Here is a 19,541-nt window from a genome sequence, read left to right on the forward strand (position 1 = left end):
CTCACGATGGAAATGATTTCCTCTAACACTTGCACAGTGGAAATGTAATTATAATAAATGTCATGACACCTTGCAGACTGCAGGTGTGAAACTGACAGTAACCACAGGCATAATTACATGATAGTAATATTAAATTTACCTCATAAATAATATGCATAGTACAATATTAATTATAATAAAGGTCATATAAACTGTATGTATTCATAACTGGCAGCTATAATTTGAGTTTATTCACTATGATCCCTTCAAAATCATAAATTATACAACTGAAATTTTTCAATGTTCATCTCTTATTTTGTATTCTCAACAATTTTTTTCTCTTTCTGAGTTGGAGAAATCACCCTACTCTTCATTTGGTGGACATGATGTCTTCATCATTACTGTGCATTTCAGATACTCACATATTATTGTATATTGCTCCCATGGAAAGATACCTGGCAATGAGTCACTTGGGCAAACTCAGGGAAGTCTAAGTTCTTGACGCTTGAGTCACAGAACCTATGTCTGTTCATTACTCTTGCACTAATCACATCAACCATGAGTATTTCACATGCGAACACTCAGCTGCATATTGGAAGTTTAGAGAGGAAAGACTGGAATTCAAATGCTACTACTATTCAATTGTTTCATCATTCATTCAATGGTTTTTATCAAACACTTGCCAGTCATCACCTACCTACAACCAAAAAAGAAAGAAAACATCTTAACAATTCAGCAGGTAAGATATGGCACCCTCACAAGAAATAATTTTAATAGGGTTTAATAAAAACAGGAGACCACTACTAATAGCATGAGCAGGGCATACAGAACTCATAACAGATAGTACAGTATCTCAGGGTTAGTTGCAGCTGTTTCTACCCCCAAGGCCCATAGGGTCAAAAGTCAAGAACTGTTAAAAGAAACCATGGGTTAAAAGAGCCATTGGAAAGGTGGCACATGACAGAAGTTTTTAGCTTTAGTTAAGGAATACAGCCAGCACATCAAGGGCCTTGAAGGAGCTCTGTGGAGGAAGAAACACCCCAGCCCCACTTACTCCCTTCCCACTGATCTCTGACAGGTGCTTCTCATTAAAGAAACACTCAGGCAAGGGAGTGGACTGGTATAGACCATACAGGTCAGCTTCCTTGTGCACAAGCAATAGAAAAGCATGATATTGAGGGATAGATGGAGGATATCCAGCAGAGCCCAGTGCCCCCAAATAAAGGGCTTCCATGGCAAATGACATAGGGATGGGTGCATATGAATGATATTTTTTCTCTCACTTCTAAATCCAAGTGGATGGCAGAACAGACAGGAGTTGGCTAAGCGTAGCAAATGTGCAGACAAGGAACTAGCTCTGAGAGAATAAATATGGCTGGACTTCCCAGGCTATGTTCAATGCAAGTGAGTGGGAGAGATCTAACTGCACCTACATGCAAGAACATAAACCAAAAATCATGAAGTTTCTGTTCTAACTAGGTAGCTTACTAATACCCAGGCATGAATACATGTGCAACAGTAAAATGTGGTCTAATGTGTCTCAGCTTCTAACCAATCAGTTTAATTCTCTTCTGTTACAGAAATGAGCTGGGCACAACTCAATTGGCTAGTCCTCCACATCTAAGCATCGGGGTCCCATATGGGCACCAGTTCATATCCTGGTTGCTCCATTTCCCTCCCAGCTCCCTGCTTGTGGCCTGGGAAAGCAGAGAAAGATGGCCTAAAGCCTTGGTTGGATTCCTGCACTCACATGGAAGACTCAGAAGAAGCTCCAGGCTCCTTGTTGCTGACTCCTGGATCCTGGCTTCAAATTGGTTCAACTCAACTCCAATAGCCATTTGGTTAGTAAGTCAACAGATGGAGGAGCCTTCTGTCTCTCCTTCTCTTCATAAATCTGCCTTTCCAATAAAAAATATATGCTTTTTTTTTTAAAGAAAAAAATTAATCCTTGCTCCCAACCCTACCCTCTTCACAGTGAGGAGGAGTTCAGTAATTTCTTCACCAAAAGGTGGTGATGATATGACAGTCAAGTTAAAATTGGCCTGGGAAGAGATGAAACCTCTTTCTTTTTTTTTTTTTAAAGATTTCTTTATTTTTACTACAAAGTCAGATACACAGAGAGGAGAGACAGAGAGGAAGATCTTTCGTCCAATGATTCACTCCCCAAGTGAGTGCAACAGCCGATGCTGTGCTGATCCGAAGCCGGGAACCTGGAACCTCTTCTGGGTCTCCCACACGGTGCAGGGTCCCAGTGCTCTGGGCCACCCTCGACTGCTTTCCCAGGCCACAAGCAGGGAGCTGGATGGGAAGTGGAGCTGCCGGGATTAGAACTGGCGCCCATATGGGATCCCGGCACGTTCAAGGTGAGGACTTTAGCTGCTAGGCCACGCGGCCGGGCCCGAAACCTCTTTCTAAATGAGACTTTCCCCAGAATCCAAAGTGAAAGATCTCAAAAAGTAGGTCTGAGAACTAAAACTGTTTACACCCACATAAATTATTATCTTCAGTAACACTAACATGACATTAAAATTCCACCATCTTTATTAGCATAAATTTACTCTTCCAGGAAACTCTGGCACTGAAAGATAAATATTGCAAACCCATTTTATGATGCTCAATAGATAGCATCAAGTGACTAGACTGCTTTCAAACCTTACTCTAAAATTCTGACTTCACTGTGCTCACCAACTCCAAATGAAGGCATTTATGTATCATAATCTTTCCCAATCCTAATAAGACCATCACAATGAGGCCTCATCTTTTTTTAATATCTCTTTTTTATTGCAAAGGCAGACTTACAAAGAGAAAGAGAGACAGAGAGAAAGATCTTCCACCACTGATTCACTCCCTTAAATTATTGCAATGGCCGGTGCTGAGCTGAGCTGCAGCCAGGAGCCAGGAGCCAGGAGCTTCTTCCAGGTCACCCAAATGGACGCAGGATCCTAAAGTTTTGGGCCATCCTCCTCTGCTTTCCCAGTCCATAAGCAGGGAATTGGATGAAAAGTGGAACAGCTGAGACACAAACAAATGGGTTTTCAATGCCATAAGGGTAGAAGATTAGGGTGATACACCATCGTGCTGGTGCACAATGAGACCCCATCTTAAACTGGACTCCAATACCTCTAAATACCCCAACATTGCCCTTCCCACTCTGGGAAGCCACTGTGATTCTGTCAGAGTAATCTTCCCTCAGACCTGGGTTAGCACAGAACTCACTTCTGCCTTAGCAAGGTGTTTCAGTCATCCCTGCAGGGAATCAACATTCAATGGGCCTTTTCTGAGAGGCCTGCCCAATTCCTAAGCTGACTCGCCTTCCCCATCTCTCAAGACTGCCAGGAGTCAAGCAGCACCAGCATCTGGGGTACCAGTAGTACAATGACCCTTGTCCCTTGACAAGTTCCATTTAAGAGGACCCAACCTTCTTTGTTCCCTTGAGCAGAAATTCAAAAATATATGTTCAAGGATGTCCCTTTTCAACTGTGTGGAACCCAGAGATGTAGTACTCAAATCTCATCCACACTGGCCCACCAAACAAGTCATCCCACTCTCGCTAAAACCATCAGAGAGCCTACCTATCAGAAAACTTACATAGGGGAAAAACTGTGAATGCAATGCAAGTCAAAAAACCTTTAGTATAGGGTAAACATCAGCAAGCATTGGCAAAATGACACAGAGAAGAAAGTACGATGAATATGCAGAAATCATTTTTTCCTTTCGTCACTCCTTAGCAGGCAGTAGGAACGTCACAGGGAGGCAGAAACGAGCTATGTACTGTAAAATGTCTACTTCCTTCCACTCTGACATGCGACCCATGCTTTTGGTCTCCCCTTCTTATGAGTGGAAACAGGACAAGGAGCTCTGTTTTCCTACATGAACTTTGTTAACTAATGATTATTCAATCCATGTCACTCAACAAAAACAACAATAATCAGTGAGTGATCAGCGTCTCCCCAGGACTTCCGAGGGGAAAACGAAGATGGGGTTAACACTCACCCATGTGTTCATTCAACTCGAAGTTTTATTGGGCAACAGATCCTTGCAGATACAGTTTCTTAAAGCGGGAGGAGGGAAAACTGGATTTGAGTAAGAAAAGAACCAGCCCTTTCTCCTGGCCCTGCTTGGGGTCTGACCCTGACTCCCTGACTCCCTGACGATGGAGTTCCGGCTTCCTTCTTCCCCCTCACTTATTACACATGGTCAGGCCTGACTTTAGCAAGAGGCCCTCAGACAATACCTCTTTGAACAAAAGCAGCCTTTTCCCCACAAAGAAATTATTGTACTAACTGATGGGAAAATACCAATTTTACCAAATATTATATTTGGGAGGTAATGTAAACCTCTCCCTAGAAGGCAACAACAAAAATAAGTTTAAACAGTCTTCATGCCTACCCATAAGACAATGCATAAATCATGAGATGTCAGTGTTACGAAATTCCCATGTCTTGATAACAAGGGTTCAAGTAGACTTATGTGTACTCACATGGAAGAAACAGCCTACAGAATGAGGAGGGAAGTGTGTGTGTGTGTGTGTGTGTGTGCGCAGAAGGAGAGGCTAGCTGACAAAATTAGGACCTGTGACTCCTAAATTGCCACTGTTATGGACTGAACTGTACCCCATAGAAAGCTATACACATGTATTCATCCCCAGCATCTCAAAATGTGAGCTTATTTGGACAGAGGTCACTGCATACAGTCATTGAGATGAAGAAGAAGTCATGTGGAATGAGGTTAGGAGGTATAGTCATGGTCATTCTCAGGACACAGCCATGTGGGGTGAAGAGATACAGGGAGACCACCATGTGATGGCAGAAACAGATTTCAGGGATATAGCTGCAGGCCAAAGAATGCCAATGACTGAACACTCCACCAGGTTGGATGTCTGAACTGGTGGTTAAAACACTGACTGGCACCTCACTGTCCTGTCCTGGAAGGCCAGGGCTCAAGTGTTGGCTGCACACACAGTTTAAGCTTCCTGCTAATGGACACCCTGGGAGGTGATGGCTCAAGTGATTAGGTCCCTGACATCCATGTGGGATGCTTGGGTTGAGCTCCCAGCTCCAGGTTAGGCCTGGCCCAGCCCTGGCTGTTGCAGACAAGGAGAGTGAATTAGAAGGGAATCTATCTTTGTGTATCTGTCTCTTTCTTTCTCTGTCTCTCTATCTCTCAAATAAATATGAATAAATTCTAATTTAAAAAAAATACATGAAGCAAAAGAAAACCTCCCAGAAAGTAGGAAGACACAGGATGGCCTTCTCTTTTTCAGGCTTCACAGGGAGTGTGGCCTTGCCAACACCTTAATTTTGGCCTTCAAGCCTCCAGGAATTTAAATCTACTGATTTCCATTGTTTTAAGTCACAATCTCTTTTGGTTTCTTGTACGGCCATTCTAGGAAATGTATTTGGGAAGTCATGTCATAAACTTGGGCTACCAATGAAGACAAGTCCAAAAGATATGAATCCCTGGACCCATAGTTTCACTTCTGACAATCCTGATGCAAAACCATGATGTGATTAAAACAGAATCATGTCCCACCTCCTTCCAAATCCATCATGAGCCCATCACACTCAGTGTAAAGGTCAAAGTCCTTGCAGAAATCTGCAAATCCTACGTCCTCTGGCTCCTCGTCAGCTCTCAGATCTTGTCTCCCACGACACTGCCCAACCCCTCCAGCCACGTGGGTTTCCTACCTAGTCCTGGGACCCACAAGTGTGCTTCTACTTCTCTGTGTCTAGGTGTCTCACCTCCTGTAAGTCTTTCCTCAAGAGTGGCTTTTCAACAAAACCTCCCTTAGCCACCTGCTCTGGCATGGTGCACAGTCCATCCCTGCTTTTTTTTTTTTTTATTTCCCTCCTTATCTGTTATCATTCTTCATATTTTTGCTCATTTATCTTGTTTATTGTTTGTGCCTGTTCCCAGTTACCATGGCTGCATAACAAACCATTCCTAAACTTAGTGGCTTAAAACGTGAGAAACACTCATGAATCTGCAGCCCGGTCAGGGATCATCTGGAACAGTCCATGTCTAGTCCTCACAGCACAGCTGGGGTTGTTCAAAGGTCAGGAGCAAGACTAGTTTAAAAACTCAGTCATGCACCAGTCTAGTACTTGAGCTGAAAAGCCCCATGCTGGGACCAGGAACTTGTAACACACTTTGGGAATCTCCATCTTTACGGTGTTTCTCAAAATGGCAGGTACACGGTTGCCAGATTTCTTATAGGGCCTCAAGGCTTGAAAGGCACAGGTCCCAAATGAGAAGAGGCAGAAGTTGTGCTTTCTTTTAGTGCCTGCCATACAGAGTGCCAATGGCAAATGAAGAGCATTTGCAGTGGGCAGTGCACTGGGGCGAGTCATTTTTGACAATGTCATCTGTCACCACTCTCCCTATTAGAATGGACCAGGTGAGGGTAGGGATTCTGCCTGTTCAGTTCCGCCTACAAGCAGCTCCTCAGAAAAATGCCTGGCACCTAAGTGGTGAACCAGAGAGGATCAGGAAGTATCTGTTCGGCCAGACCCTGGCCCAGAGGCTTCTGGGGGTGACACAAGCCAGGCAAGAAGCCAGGCTTGCAAGAGCGGAGGCCTACAGATTGTCAACAAGAGGGAGGCGGGAGGGCTGATGAGAGGTCCGCAGCTGAAGTCAAAGTAAAAGCAGCTCTTTGCCTCCGGTCTCAACTTTTAAAACACAGGACCCAAAACATCAAAGGGTACTTCCAAAAGAGTTCTTGGAAAGAACTGGAATTTGAAAAGTTTATTTGGAGGCAAAAATATTTTGAAATCCATGTTCAATTGTCATGCACATTTTCCACGAAATTTTTGAAGAATTCCTTTCCATACACAGATTTCAAAACATTTTTGCACCGAAACCTATTCTCTTTTCATACTATTTTCCACAAAGTTTTTTGAAGTGTCCTCTTATGCAAGCTGTTTTCAATATAAATCAGCTTTCTTTCCCTTGCACTTGCCCATGTAGAGCTTACTGCTTGCATGGGGAGTGCTGTGAACCCATGTCTGTTGGTTAATATTACACTAAACGTTTGGTCTTTGCTGAAAATATATTGATAGGGCCCGGCGGCGTGGTCTAGCAGCTAAAGTCCTCGCCTTGAAAGCCCCAGGATCCCATATGGGCGCCGGTTCTAATCCCGGCAGCTCCACTTCCCATCCAGCTCCCTGCTTGTGGCCTGGGAAAGCAGTCGAGGACGGCCCGATGCATTGGGACCCTGCACCTGCGTGGGAGACCCGGAAGAGGTTCCAGGTTCCCGGCATCGGATCGGCGCGCACCAGCCCGTTGCGGCTCACTTGGGGAGTGAATCATTGGACGGAAGATCTTCCTCTCTGTCTCTCCTCCTCTGTGTATATCTGGCTGTAATAAAATGAATAAATCTTTAAAAAAAAAAAAAAAAAGAAAATATATTGATAAATGCTTAACTAGCTCTCCAAGGGTAGAGATGGGAAAAAAAGCTCTAATTTTCTTATTGACAGCATTTGTCCATTTCTACAATCACAACCAATTTCTTCCTATTTGGGGAGGGGGGGAGAAGAGTAAATTTTACATTTCTTAAATACTAAATACATACACATATATTTAATTATATACAATTAGTTTATTATCAAAGAAAGCAGAACGGGTTGCTCAGACAGAATTAGCCACCAGACACACAAACCTTGAAGGTAGCTCCAGAAATTTAACATTCAAGCAAAGCTATTCACTCATCGTCCAGCCTCTATTATTTTTTTTATTTATTTTTAAATTCAGCGTTCTCATTTCACACCTGAACGATTTAGGGGTATAATGCAACACTGTACCACACACACATAGCTTAGATCATCCACACCGGGCAACCAGTCTTCCCATTTCCTTATCTTTGTGTGTGGAGCCTGCCAGCTCCTCTCCTGCAGCTCTTTCTGTGGAAGAGAATGCCTCATGCTGAGCCATCGTCACTCCATTGTGTTGCAGAGCAGCAGAACCGCCAAGTTCAGCCAGCCACATTTCAGAGCCCACCATCCAAGGTCAAGCTGCCCTCCTCACAGGGCTGCCAGTGGACAAGGAGATTCCACTAAGCAACCTGGGCAGCCCCGACTTTCACTCTCCACACTCCAGAATCTGTTCTGCTTAAAGATCCAGTTCACTGCCTCTCTCTTCCTCCAGCACATCAAGTCAAACTCTGATTGGTAGCTTTGGTTTTCTGTCTGCAACGACAGCCAAGCTGAATAGCTGAATGACAGGATTTCTCTCTCTCCAGGTCAGAGAAGAACAGGAAACCAGGGGTCCCAGGGACACACAATACTCACACTCCTCCCTTCCAAGGGCATCAACCCCTTGCATGAAGCCTAACTGGCAGGGACCCCTGCACTCAGGGCCCTCCTATTGACGTTTTAATGGGAGCTACAACAACAAAGACCCAAAGGAAGACAGTGGCTGGGTCAAGGCAAACTTAATCTTTCTCCCATACTAAAAAGTTTGCCTGGAGCAGAACAAGGTCTGCAAAGGCCTGGGTCTTCTTCTGTCCTGCCACTCAGCCATCCATTCTTCTCCATGTAACTCCTTACTCATCATGCAACTGCTTGGTCTTCAACATTACCCAGAGTTTTGGGCAAGAGGAGGAGATAGACGAAGGGCAAGAGGCATCACGGGACAAAGCAGATGATGGCCAATGTACTTGTGTTCCTGGCATCTACATGTTAAACTTGGATTGAGTTCCTGGCTGCTACTGGCTTCGGCCTGGCTCACCCACAGCTATTATAGATATTTGCAGATTGCATCAGTAGAGGTTCAGTAGATATTTAAGAGTTCTAGTTCTCTTTCAAATTAGAAAAGAAGAAGGAGGAGGAGGAGGAGGGGGAGGAGAAGGAGAAGGAGAAGAAGAAATTTAAACAACAAAATTAAAGGGCCGGCACAGTGGCATAGTAGACTAAGCTTTTGCCTCCAGCACTGGCATCCCATATAGGCATCCCCATTTCTGATCCCAGCTCCCTGCTTGTGGCCTAGGAAAACAGCAGAAGGTGGCTTGAATATTTGGGCTCCTGAAACCAAATGGGAGGCCTGGAAGAGGCCCATGGTCTTAGCTTCAGACAGGCTCAGCTCCAGCTACTTCAGCCATTTGGGGAGTGAACTAGTAGTTGCAAGATCTCTCCTTCTCAGGCCCGGCACAGCAGCCTAGTAGCTAAAGTCCTCACCTTACATTTGCCAGGATCCCATATGGGCACTAGTTTGTGTCCCGGCTGCTTTACTTCCCACCCAGCTCCCTGCTTGTGGCCTGGGAAAGCAGTCAAGGATGGCCCAAAGCCTTGGGACCCTATACCCACATGGAGACCTGGAAGAAATTCCTGGCTCCTGGCTTCAGATCAGCTCAGCTCAGCTCCAGCTGTTGGGACCACTTGGGGAGTGAATCAGTGGACAAAAGATCTTTCTGTTTCTCCCTTCTCTCTGTAACCTTTCCAATAAAAATAAATAAATCTTAAAAAAAAAAAAAAAAAAGATCCCTCCCTCTCTGTCTCTCCTTCCGTCTCTATGTTTTTCAAATAAAATAAATACACCCTTGAAAGAAAACAAGTTTTGAAATATTTATTAAAAATCAAGTTTTCTGGAAAACCCCACCCAGGGCTTCAGCTCCTATCTCATGGCCCAGAGCCACACTACATAACCACTCTTCCCATCAGGACAGTTTGAGAAATGGGTTTCTCAGCTGGGCACACACCACTCTAAACAAAATTGGAACTTTTTAGGTAATAGTAGTGTTTATCTCCAGGTAAACCACATTCCAGGCAGGGGGACACAAGCAAGAGATACAATTCCTAGGTCAGCAGGCTGCTAACTGAGCGGATGACACCTGCCCTAACAGCTCTCAGCTCCCCCTCAAGTGCCTGAACGTCTTGGGCCTCTCTCCATCTCCGATTCCCCTTTCAGAAAGTGTTATTCTCTCCTCCTCAATAGAAACTGGGATGATAGATCCCAAATACCAATTGGAACAGAGCCCAATGAGCTAAGGTCCAAGGAGGCGCCCCCACATGGGCACAGGAGGACAGTGTCCCAGTTGCTGCTCCCTGAATGAGCCTTCTCAAGGGCAGCTAAGTTCCACCTTGGCTCTGGGCTTCCCCAGAGTTCCTGAGCTCCCCATGGGTCCCCCGTACCCCTTGGCTGGGGTGCTCCAAGCTGGCACATCCCACCTAACCCAAGTCATAGCTGCTGTGGTTTGAACGCATCTCCCAATGGTTCATGTGTAAACACTGGATCTGCCAGGCAGCACATGCAGACATTGGATTTGGGGGAGCTGATGGGTCATTAGAGCTCTGCCTTCACAAAGGGTGAGTCCACCATTTGTGAACACTGCACCCCCGGAGCCACACAACAGCTAACTGCCTGACAGTGGCTGAACCAAAGCAAATTCTATTCTCATCCCCTAACAAAAAGTCAGGCGGTGAGGGGACAGTGCTTTTAGGGTTCCAGGCTTCTTCTGTCCTTTTCCTTGGATATATGGATCCATTTGTGGACTAATGGACCACTCGGCCACTGCAGGAGCAGCTTTGTTCTAAGAGTGACGCTTGCCATGTCTCACCCTGGGATACCCTGCACCACGGCTTTCACCAGATGCTGGGGCCAGATCCTCGGATTTCTTGGACCACTCAACCTCCAGATTCATGAACCAAATCTATCACCTTTTCTTTAATTATTCAGTCCAGAATATTCCATCAAAGCAACAGAAAACAAAGAGATTCTCCATAGCAATTTTCAAATGGCTGAGCCATTCTTCAGAGTGATGGTCTCAAAAACTTTGAATTACACACTTCATGACTAAATCACAGATAGCATCATGAAGTGTATGTTCTTCTAGGGGAATGACTGACTTAGCATCTAAAATGCTGTTTAAAATGCCTGCATTCCTTATTGCAGGGTCTAAGTTCAAGTCCTAGCTCTATCCTGATTCTAGCTGCCTGCTTAGGCACATTCTGGGAAGCCAAGCGATTGGTTCAAGTTATTGGGTGCCTGTTACCAATTAGGAGATTCAGACTCAGTTCCCAGCTCCTGGCTCCATTCTGACCCAGCCACTGCTATTGTAAGCATTTAGGAATTAAACCAGCAGATGAAAGATTTCTTTCTGTGTGTCTGTTTCTGTCTCTATCAGTCTTTCAAATAATTTTTAAACATATTTCATTTATTTGAGAGGCAGAATGACAGAGAGATAGAATCTTCCATTGCAATGCACTTGTCCCACAGGAAAATAATACTGACTACGGCATTGTACAGGTCAAAATAGGTCTGTGTAGCTCTCAGAATTAACAGCTAGTAGGTTCCAGCAAGATCAGCACTACCAACAATCTAGTTACATAGGACACCTGGTTCAGCAAAATCATGCTTTGGGAAGGGGTGGGGGGGGGGAATCCCAGTGTCTATAAAACTGTGTCACAAAATGCAATGTAATAAATAAAACAAAATTTAAAAAAAAAAAGGATCAGGTTTGGGATCACCTGAGATGAAGTTTCTTTAGAGATCCCTCCAACAGGTTCAGCAAAATCATGCTTCAACGCTATGAACTGCTAAATACTAAAATTAAAATAGACATGAGACAGCTGAATAGTAATCTATAGCCATTTTAAGGTGTATAGAACCCGGTTGTATTTAAACTAATAATTGAAATGTCAATGTAGAAGTCACAGGATGTGGTTCAGAACTTGCATTTCTTCTTTTTTTTTTTTTCTCTTTTAACATATTGGTTACTCAATACCATGTCAACTAATTCCATTATGTTATAAATCGTTACTGATGTGATGAAGTTTCTTTAGAGATCCCTCCAACTGAACTGCTGATCTCAGAACCCCAACCATGAAGAGACTATGTCAGCCAGTGAATTCTGAATAGGTTTCTTCGTGATTGGAATGGCGAGACTGCCAGCAATTCAGAACTGCTGAACTATCAAAACTGCTTGAGCAGGACCCTTGGAGCTTGCCTCACATTGGGGACCAGGGATAGGTGGGAGGCTGAGTGGGGCTTTTCCCTTTGTTTCTCCCCTGACCCCAAATACAAGGGAAAAATGATATTAGTGTGGAAACAATGATATAACGCACTTTCCTGTAGCCCTTAACCCTTTGTACCCTAATCAACTAAGTAAGCTTATTTTTAAAATAAATAAATAAATAAATAAAAACAAAAAGAAACAAATTTGCCCTACAAATGACACTTAAAGATGTTCTCTTGACAGAGAAGAGGAATAGCGCCCACCAAAACTAAAGGCAAATGTGAAGAACATCCCAGTACAATAACAACAGAAGACTAAATCAATGAACAACCCATTGGTAAAATGACAGGACCAAATCACCAACCACTCATGTTAACTCTGAATATAAATGGCTTTAGCTCATCAGTCAAACGTCATAGATTAGTAGACTCGATTAAAAAAAAGCAAAACCCATCTATTTGTTTCCTACAGAAGACATATTGCATCAACAAAGATCAGAGGAAACTACATCTCTTGGAGTTTTTTTTTTTTTTTATTTAGTTTCATCTCTTCAAAACACTTTCTCATTAAATTCTTCACTGACTGATAGATCATACAGTAGCATCATTTTCTTCACAGCATCTCCAGCAACCCTGCCTCCATGTCAGCCTCTTGGCCCCTTTAGTTCTCCACTCCACACCAAGGGTCACCAGCTTGAGGAACATGGCAAGAAAGGCCAGAATATTCCTACTAAATCTTCCCCAATCTCAGCAATACTGAAGCTAACTTCTTTAGCTCCTAGGAGGCCCAGGGGATGGAGATTGGAATGTATGTGTTTATATATATATAAAGATAAGACTTAGTGCCCCAATGGCTATGGCCAAAAGCCAGAAGCAGCAGTTGTGGAAGGTACTAGATGAGGACAAAGGACCTAGTACAAAAAGCAATGACAGGGGCAGGCTTGTGGCAGGGGTGGGGAGGTGTGTGTCTTTTGTAATTTCTTTACCAGCTTTAGGTTCACAGTAACATTAAATGTACAAACCCATATGTCCCCACCCTACACATGCATAGTCTCCCACACTAGCAGATTCCTCCCCCCACCAGTGTGACACATTTGTTACATTGGATGTTCACACATTGACACATCATCGCCACCCAAAATCCATAGTTGGTTTTGTTCATTCTACCCCCCATATCCACGTCTCAGCGTCACAGAGTTTTGCTGCTCCAAAGTTCCCATGCCCCACTTGTTCAGCTGTCTCTTCCCCTAGCCTCCGCAAACCACTGATGTCGAATAGTTGATATCACTCTTTCGTACATATTTTCTGTGTTATTCCTTCTTTCGTTCATCTCAGTATTCCAATTATGTGTATGTTAAATTGTCTGATATTTCACCATTCCTCTTAGTTCTGCTCTAGCTGGGTTTTACCCTCACTCTTCCACCTCCACCACCACTCCATCTTTCTTTCTCTGTGTTTTAGTTTGGGTCATTTCTGTTGACTAATCTTAAATCTCACTGATTCTATCCTTAACACCCATCAAAGGCATTCAGCATGTTAACTGCTTTCTGCTATCTAGCTTTTCCCTGTAATTCCTTTGAGTTTTCCTTTTTCTGTTGACACTATACATCCAGTCTTGTCTGTTGTCTACTATTTTCTTCAGAATCTGTTAGAATCATAATCATGGTTTATAAAATTCCACGCCTGATAGTTTCAGCATCTGTGTCATATTGGAATCATACTGGAGTCTACTTCTGGTGAATTCTTTTTCTCTTGTGATTGTACCTTTTCTTGTCTTTTGGCACGACTTGCTATGTTCTTTCTGTTACAAATGAGTACATTTGAGAAATACAACCCGAGGAGACAGCATTAAAATGCAATCAGCAGATTGGGAGAAGGTACGTGTGAATTTCATGTCAGATAAGAGGCTAATAGATATAGGAATACCCAAATCAACATCAAAAACTTAGAAAAAAAAATGCCCCCCCAAAATTGGCCAAAGGCCTATTTGAAGACATGTCTCCAAAGAAGAATGAAAAATGCTAAAAAGCATGTAGAAAGGTATTCATCACATAAATGCAAATTGAAATCACATTGAGCTAGCACCTCACACCTGATAAAACAACTATTACCATACAGACAAGAGAAAACAAGTGCTGAGAGGTAGTGGAGAAAAAGGAGTTCTTGTATACTGTTGGTAGGAATGCAGACTGCTGTGGTCATTGTGAAAAACAAGAAACACAGACTCCTAAAGAAATTTAAAAACACCCTAGCTGGAGGCAACTGTCTAGGTTGCCCTGTACCTAGGCAAGTGTCACACTGCTGGGAAAAAAGCAGCTATAAGTGGCAGGCATTCTGGGCCTGGTTAACCCCAAATTTGTGTTAACTATACCAGTGTGCCAGCACAGCTGCCTATTACTATTATTTTTTAAAGATACGTGGGAGCCAGATGCAGGCACACTGGCAGGCAGGTTCTAGGGACCTGCACCTGAGGATGTGTGGGCCCCAGACAGGCAAGCAGGTTCCCAGGTTGGCATGACACACTGCTGGAGGACTGGACCTGGCGATATGTGCACTCATGGATTGCTGTGGATTGTTCAGGAAAGGGGACTGGGGATGTGTGTGGGAGAGGACTGCTGAAGGACAATGTGACACGTGAGGAATGAAATGACTTCTGGGGGACTTGCACTAACCAGGCTACTACACTTGCAGGTAAATGAGGGAGCAAAACTGGGTAGTTTGGAATAGGGAAACCAAGGAACTTACAAGGCCAAACCAATATACCTGCCCACATAGGAGACCTGAGCTGGAATACCTGAGCTTGTTAGTATCAACCACCATCTACCAGTGAACACAAAAAGCCATGGCTGGGGGCTTGGCTGGCAGGGCTAGACCATGGTATACACCAGTGAATTTCAGGGCAGGCAGTAGACCATGTCAGGCTGGGCCATGACACTAGCCAGCATGTAAGAGAACCTAATCTGGGAATAGATTCTGTGGGGGACTTGTGGGCTTACCCCTGTGGGAATGCCATACCAGCTAGTTTGCTCAAGGGCTGGAATGGTGACAGGCTGAGCTAGGCATGACCACAGAACTCAGCAACACTCATGGATACTGGGGTTGGGAACAAGCTGGGCTAGTCCAGGCTTCAGCACCTTCAGACACTGGGTGTGGGGCAGGCTGGGCAGCAACATCCACCAGAAAACACAAAGGCCAACATTGGGGGAAGGGCAGCAGGGGCAGACTGTGCCAGGTAAGGGCCTAGTACCTGCTGGCACATGTGGGATCTGCGTCTAGCAGTGGACCTAGTGGGAGTGCTTAGGGGTCTCCCTTGGTAGAATGCAGCTCCCACTGGTGAGCACATTAATTGGGGTTGGGTATTGAACAGGATAGGCAGAGCTACTCCACTTGTTGGCAGATGTGTGGGTTGGCTCTGAGGGGCGGGAGTGAACCAGGTAGGGCTAGGCCAAACCGTAGCACACTGGCATGTACAGGAGCCAGGATGGGGTGCAGGCCATGCTTGGCAGGCTAGGCTATCATACCTATTTGTTGACATGAAAGCCACAGATAGGAACAGGCTAGCAGGGTTAGACTGCAGCACCCACCAGTGAAAGTTGGGACTGGGGTAGACTAGGCCAGGCCAGACTGCAGCATCTGATGCAAAAGGCCAAGTCAGGTGATGGGTTAGGCCAGGTTGGGTCAGAGCAACCACCAGCACATGCACGATCTCTGACTGGGAGTAAGCCTGGTTGGGGGCTTAAGGGGATCCCCAGTTGGGCTGCAGTTTTCATTAGTGAATACAAGAACTGGAATGGGTGCAGAAGACTGGGCTAGATATAGCTGCAGCACCCTTGGCATGGGTGTGGACTTGACCTGAGGTACACCAGACTGGGCTAGGCTCCAGGTAATTTAGGACAGGCTAGGCTAGGTCTCGGCACCCGCTGAACCACACAAGAGCTTGGTCTTGGGCTAGGCTGTAGCACCCACAGTAAGAGTCAGAATGGGTGTGGGCTGGTCAGGTACCTGCCAAGACTGGGGGTGGGCCAAGTAAGGCTAGGCCAAGAACCCACCAGTGTGCAGGAGATCTGAGACTAGGAGGTGACCTAAAAAGGGAGGATCTTGGTAAACTCCTCTGTCAGGACATAGTCCCTGCAAGTAAGTGGAAGAACCAATGCTGGGAGCAGCCCAGACCAGACTAGGATATAGTACCTGCCAGCATACATGTGCGTCAGGTCTGAGGGTGGACCAGGCTGGGCCAATTCATAACACCCACCAGCAAATGTGAGATCCAGGACAGGTGCAGGACAGGGCAGGTTGGGAGGCAACACTAGCCAGTTCATATCAGGTCAGGACTTGCCTGGGCTAGCCTGCAGCACCCACCAGGCATGAGCTGGGACTGAGAACAGATTGAGCTGAGCCAGGCTGCAGCACCCACCAGTGAATGTTAAAGAGGGGTGAGACATGCCGTATTGGGCCATAGCATCCACTAGCATACGTAGTATCTGGGGCAAGGCAGGGACGAGCCTGGGAGGGAGGCTGCAAGGACTCCCTTGATAGGCCACTGCTCCTGCTGGTGAGCGTGAGAGCTGGGACTCGGGACAGACCAGACTGGGCAACACTACAAAACTCATTGGCTTACATGTGAGTTGGGTTAGCAGTAGAGCCAGGCTGGGCTAAGAGACCATACCCACTGGTGTATGCATGAGCCAGAGTAAGATACGGGCTGGTCAGGCTTTGCTGCAGTCTCTGCTGGCAGGTCCTGGGACTAGGGGTAAGTTCTGTCAGGTTAGACCACAGAACCACCTGAAAAGTGCAAGATCCAGGACTGGGAGTGAGCCCAGTAAGGAAACTGTGGGCACCCCTCTAATAGGCTGCAGCTCCCACTGGTGAGCTTGGGAAGCAGAGCTGGGGGAAGGTCTGACTGGACAGGCAGTGGACCTGTCAGCATGAGTGTGGGCTGGAGAGTGGAGTTGATCAGCTTGGGCTAGCCTCCAACACCCATAGATGTATATGAGAGCCGAATGGGATGTGGGACAAACTGGACCAGTCTGCTGCATACACTGGCATATACAGGAACCAGAGCTGGGGGTGGGCCTAGTGAGGATTACTGGGGGTTACTCTGACTAGGCTTCAGTTCTCACAGGTTGTGTGAAGGATGAATGTGTAGTGGGCAAGGATGGTTGGGCCACAGCATCCATTGGGGACAGAACCGACCAGGTGACTACAATCATCAGTGTGTGTGTAGGCTGATGTGGGTGATAGACTGAACTGGACCCTACACTGGCTGGCACGCACAGGAGTCAGGCTGGAGTTACCTCTGGCAAGGTTTATTTGGGGGCCCCCCTCAACTGGACCACTGGATTCAGAACCCCAATGACAGGGAAATAAGGACAATCTGTAGTCTGATCACGGAATGCACATGTCAGAACTGAGTATCCTCGGTTGTTGAAGCCTGTGCAGTGGACAGCATGCCCAGATGCTCAAGAGGGACATAACAGCCAGCTCACTGAGGCCCACAGAGGATGTCTAGTACCATGAATGGCAGAAAAAAAAATTGGATAGCTCTCCTGGTTAGACTTTGACAGTGAGTATCTGGGAAAGTGAAGACTCTGTGAACTATGTCAGCGAATGGACCTTGGAAGGATTTCCTCAGCTTTGGAGCAATGAAATCCAGAGCATCTCAGAACTATCTAAACCATGTAAGCAGTACCCTTAGAACATGCTCCACATCAGGGATCCTGGGATGAGATCAGGAGGCTGTCCCCCATCCCAAGGCACTGATGCGGTCCGGCTCCTGGAAGCAGCTCTCCTTTCTTTTCTCCCCACTTCCCCCTATTCCTCAACCCTCCACACCCTAATCAGTGGTCCACAGGGCATGCATCCTCTTAACTATGTAAACATGATTTATTACATACAAACACACACAAAGAAAGAAGGGGGCCTGCAGATATAATCCTAGTTATGGAGAAACCCACCCGCACTCCTTGCAACTCTCCCTTCAGTTCGCTCTCAGATCTCCCCTCATTCATAAAAGGATTTTTAAATCTTTTTTTAAAAAAGAAAGAAATTAAAAGCAGGCTTGGTTGGGTACCTAGTTCTGAGGCACCCCAGAGGAAATAACTGAAGGAAATGAAATCTCCACCTCACAAAGATATCCATGCCTGCTTCTTCACCACAGCATCATTCATCATAGGCGATACAGCAAATGTTCGCTGACAGATGGAGAAAATTCCTATATGTGGCCTGGGAATATTACTCAACCTTCACAAACGAGACCTTGTCATTTGCAACAACTAGAAAACGCTCCTCTGGGTGAAAGAAGTCAGAGAGACAAATATTGCGTGGTGTCACATGTATGTGGAATCTTTTATTTTTTTAAAAAATCAAATTTGAACATATAGAAACAGAGAGTACAAAGATGCCTGCTAGGGAGGAGGTGAGAGAGACTGAGGTCACAGGAGTCAGGCTGGGGTTACGTCTGGCAAGGTTTATTTGGGGGCCCCCCTCAACTGGACCACTGGATTCAGAACCACAAAGCATCACTTACATGGGTCACAGTGCGGGGGTGGGGCACTCTACCTCTCTTCCTCGGCTGCTAATTTGGCCTGAAGACTGGAACTGACCCCAGATTACCAAAAACAAACAAAAACAGTGTTTTACATGGTATTGTCATAAGGAAGTGAAGAGCTGAAGAAGCATTTAGAGTCCACTCATTAAGGCGTCGTGTGTGTGTGTGTGTGTGTGTGTGTGTGTGCGCGTGTGTGATCAAGTTGCACTAAACTGAACAAAAAAAAGAGTGAACTGTGACAATGAGACAAGACAAAGGGCCTCGGGCTCAGTGAGTGAATGTACTAGGGACATCAGGAAGTTCAGAGTTGAACAAAGTTTGTACGCACTTATCTGAACCTCAGCTTTCTGACCTTGATGGGTATATGTTGCTCTATTCCCAGGATGGGAGGACATGTTTCACATGGGAATCACACTGTGTGCTTCTAAGAAACAGTTCAGGGGTCGAATCATTCTGGACCTGCTGTGTTTGAAGTGCTTTTGACTCAAATAATGAATAATGAATATTGCCAGATCACCACTTCTTTCCATCTTGTAGCAGCATACAATTACGGTTGACAATACTGTATTGTACGCTGCTAGAGTAGGGTTTAGATCCTCACACCACACTAAAAAAGTGGGTACATGGGGGGTAACCTACGCAGGGTGATGGACATGTGTAGTGCTTGTTTGTGGGAATCCTGTCTAACATAAACGGGTCAGATGGCATCGGTTGAGTTGGGGAGGGGGAGGTGGCTCTGAAACAAGAGTTTCTGGGATGGAGGATAAAGAAGCAAAAGCCACGGAAAAGGACGCACTGGTGTTGTTGCATAACCTGTAAGCAGAGGGTACACAGGTCTAAGCGTTACATAAACATGAGGGTGGAAGCCCAGAGACACAGGAAAGCTGGGCACGGGGCTGGCCAGGGGCGCTGGCGGCTTCAGAGACTTCCTCTTACTGCCAGTGAACAGTTCCGTGGCACCCTGGACAACACAGGGTCAGAGTGGATGCCAAAGCGATCCTACCCCATCCCACCGCTGAAGAGCAGGCCTGTCCCTCCCAAGCAGCTGCTGCTGGCAGGGATGGCAGCG

General features: G+C 45.7%; 1 protein-coding gene across 1 annotated transcript in view; it reads right to left on the reverse strand.

Moving 5' to 3' along the window:
* The window catches only part of LAMB3 (laminin subunit beta 3), a 161,306-nt gene that overhangs the window by 109,431 nt on the left and 32,334 nt on the right, over positions 1 to 19,541 (reverse strand). The window lies entirely within an intron of this gene.

This window comes from Ochotona princeps, chromosome 10 (genome assembly GCF_030435755.1).
Source record: "Ochotona princeps isolate mOchPri1 chromosome 10, mOchPri1.hap1, whole genome shotgun sequence".
Classification (NCBI taxonomy): Eukaryota; Metazoa; Chordata; class Mammalia; order Lagomorpha; family Ochotonidae; genus Ochotona; species Ochotona princeps.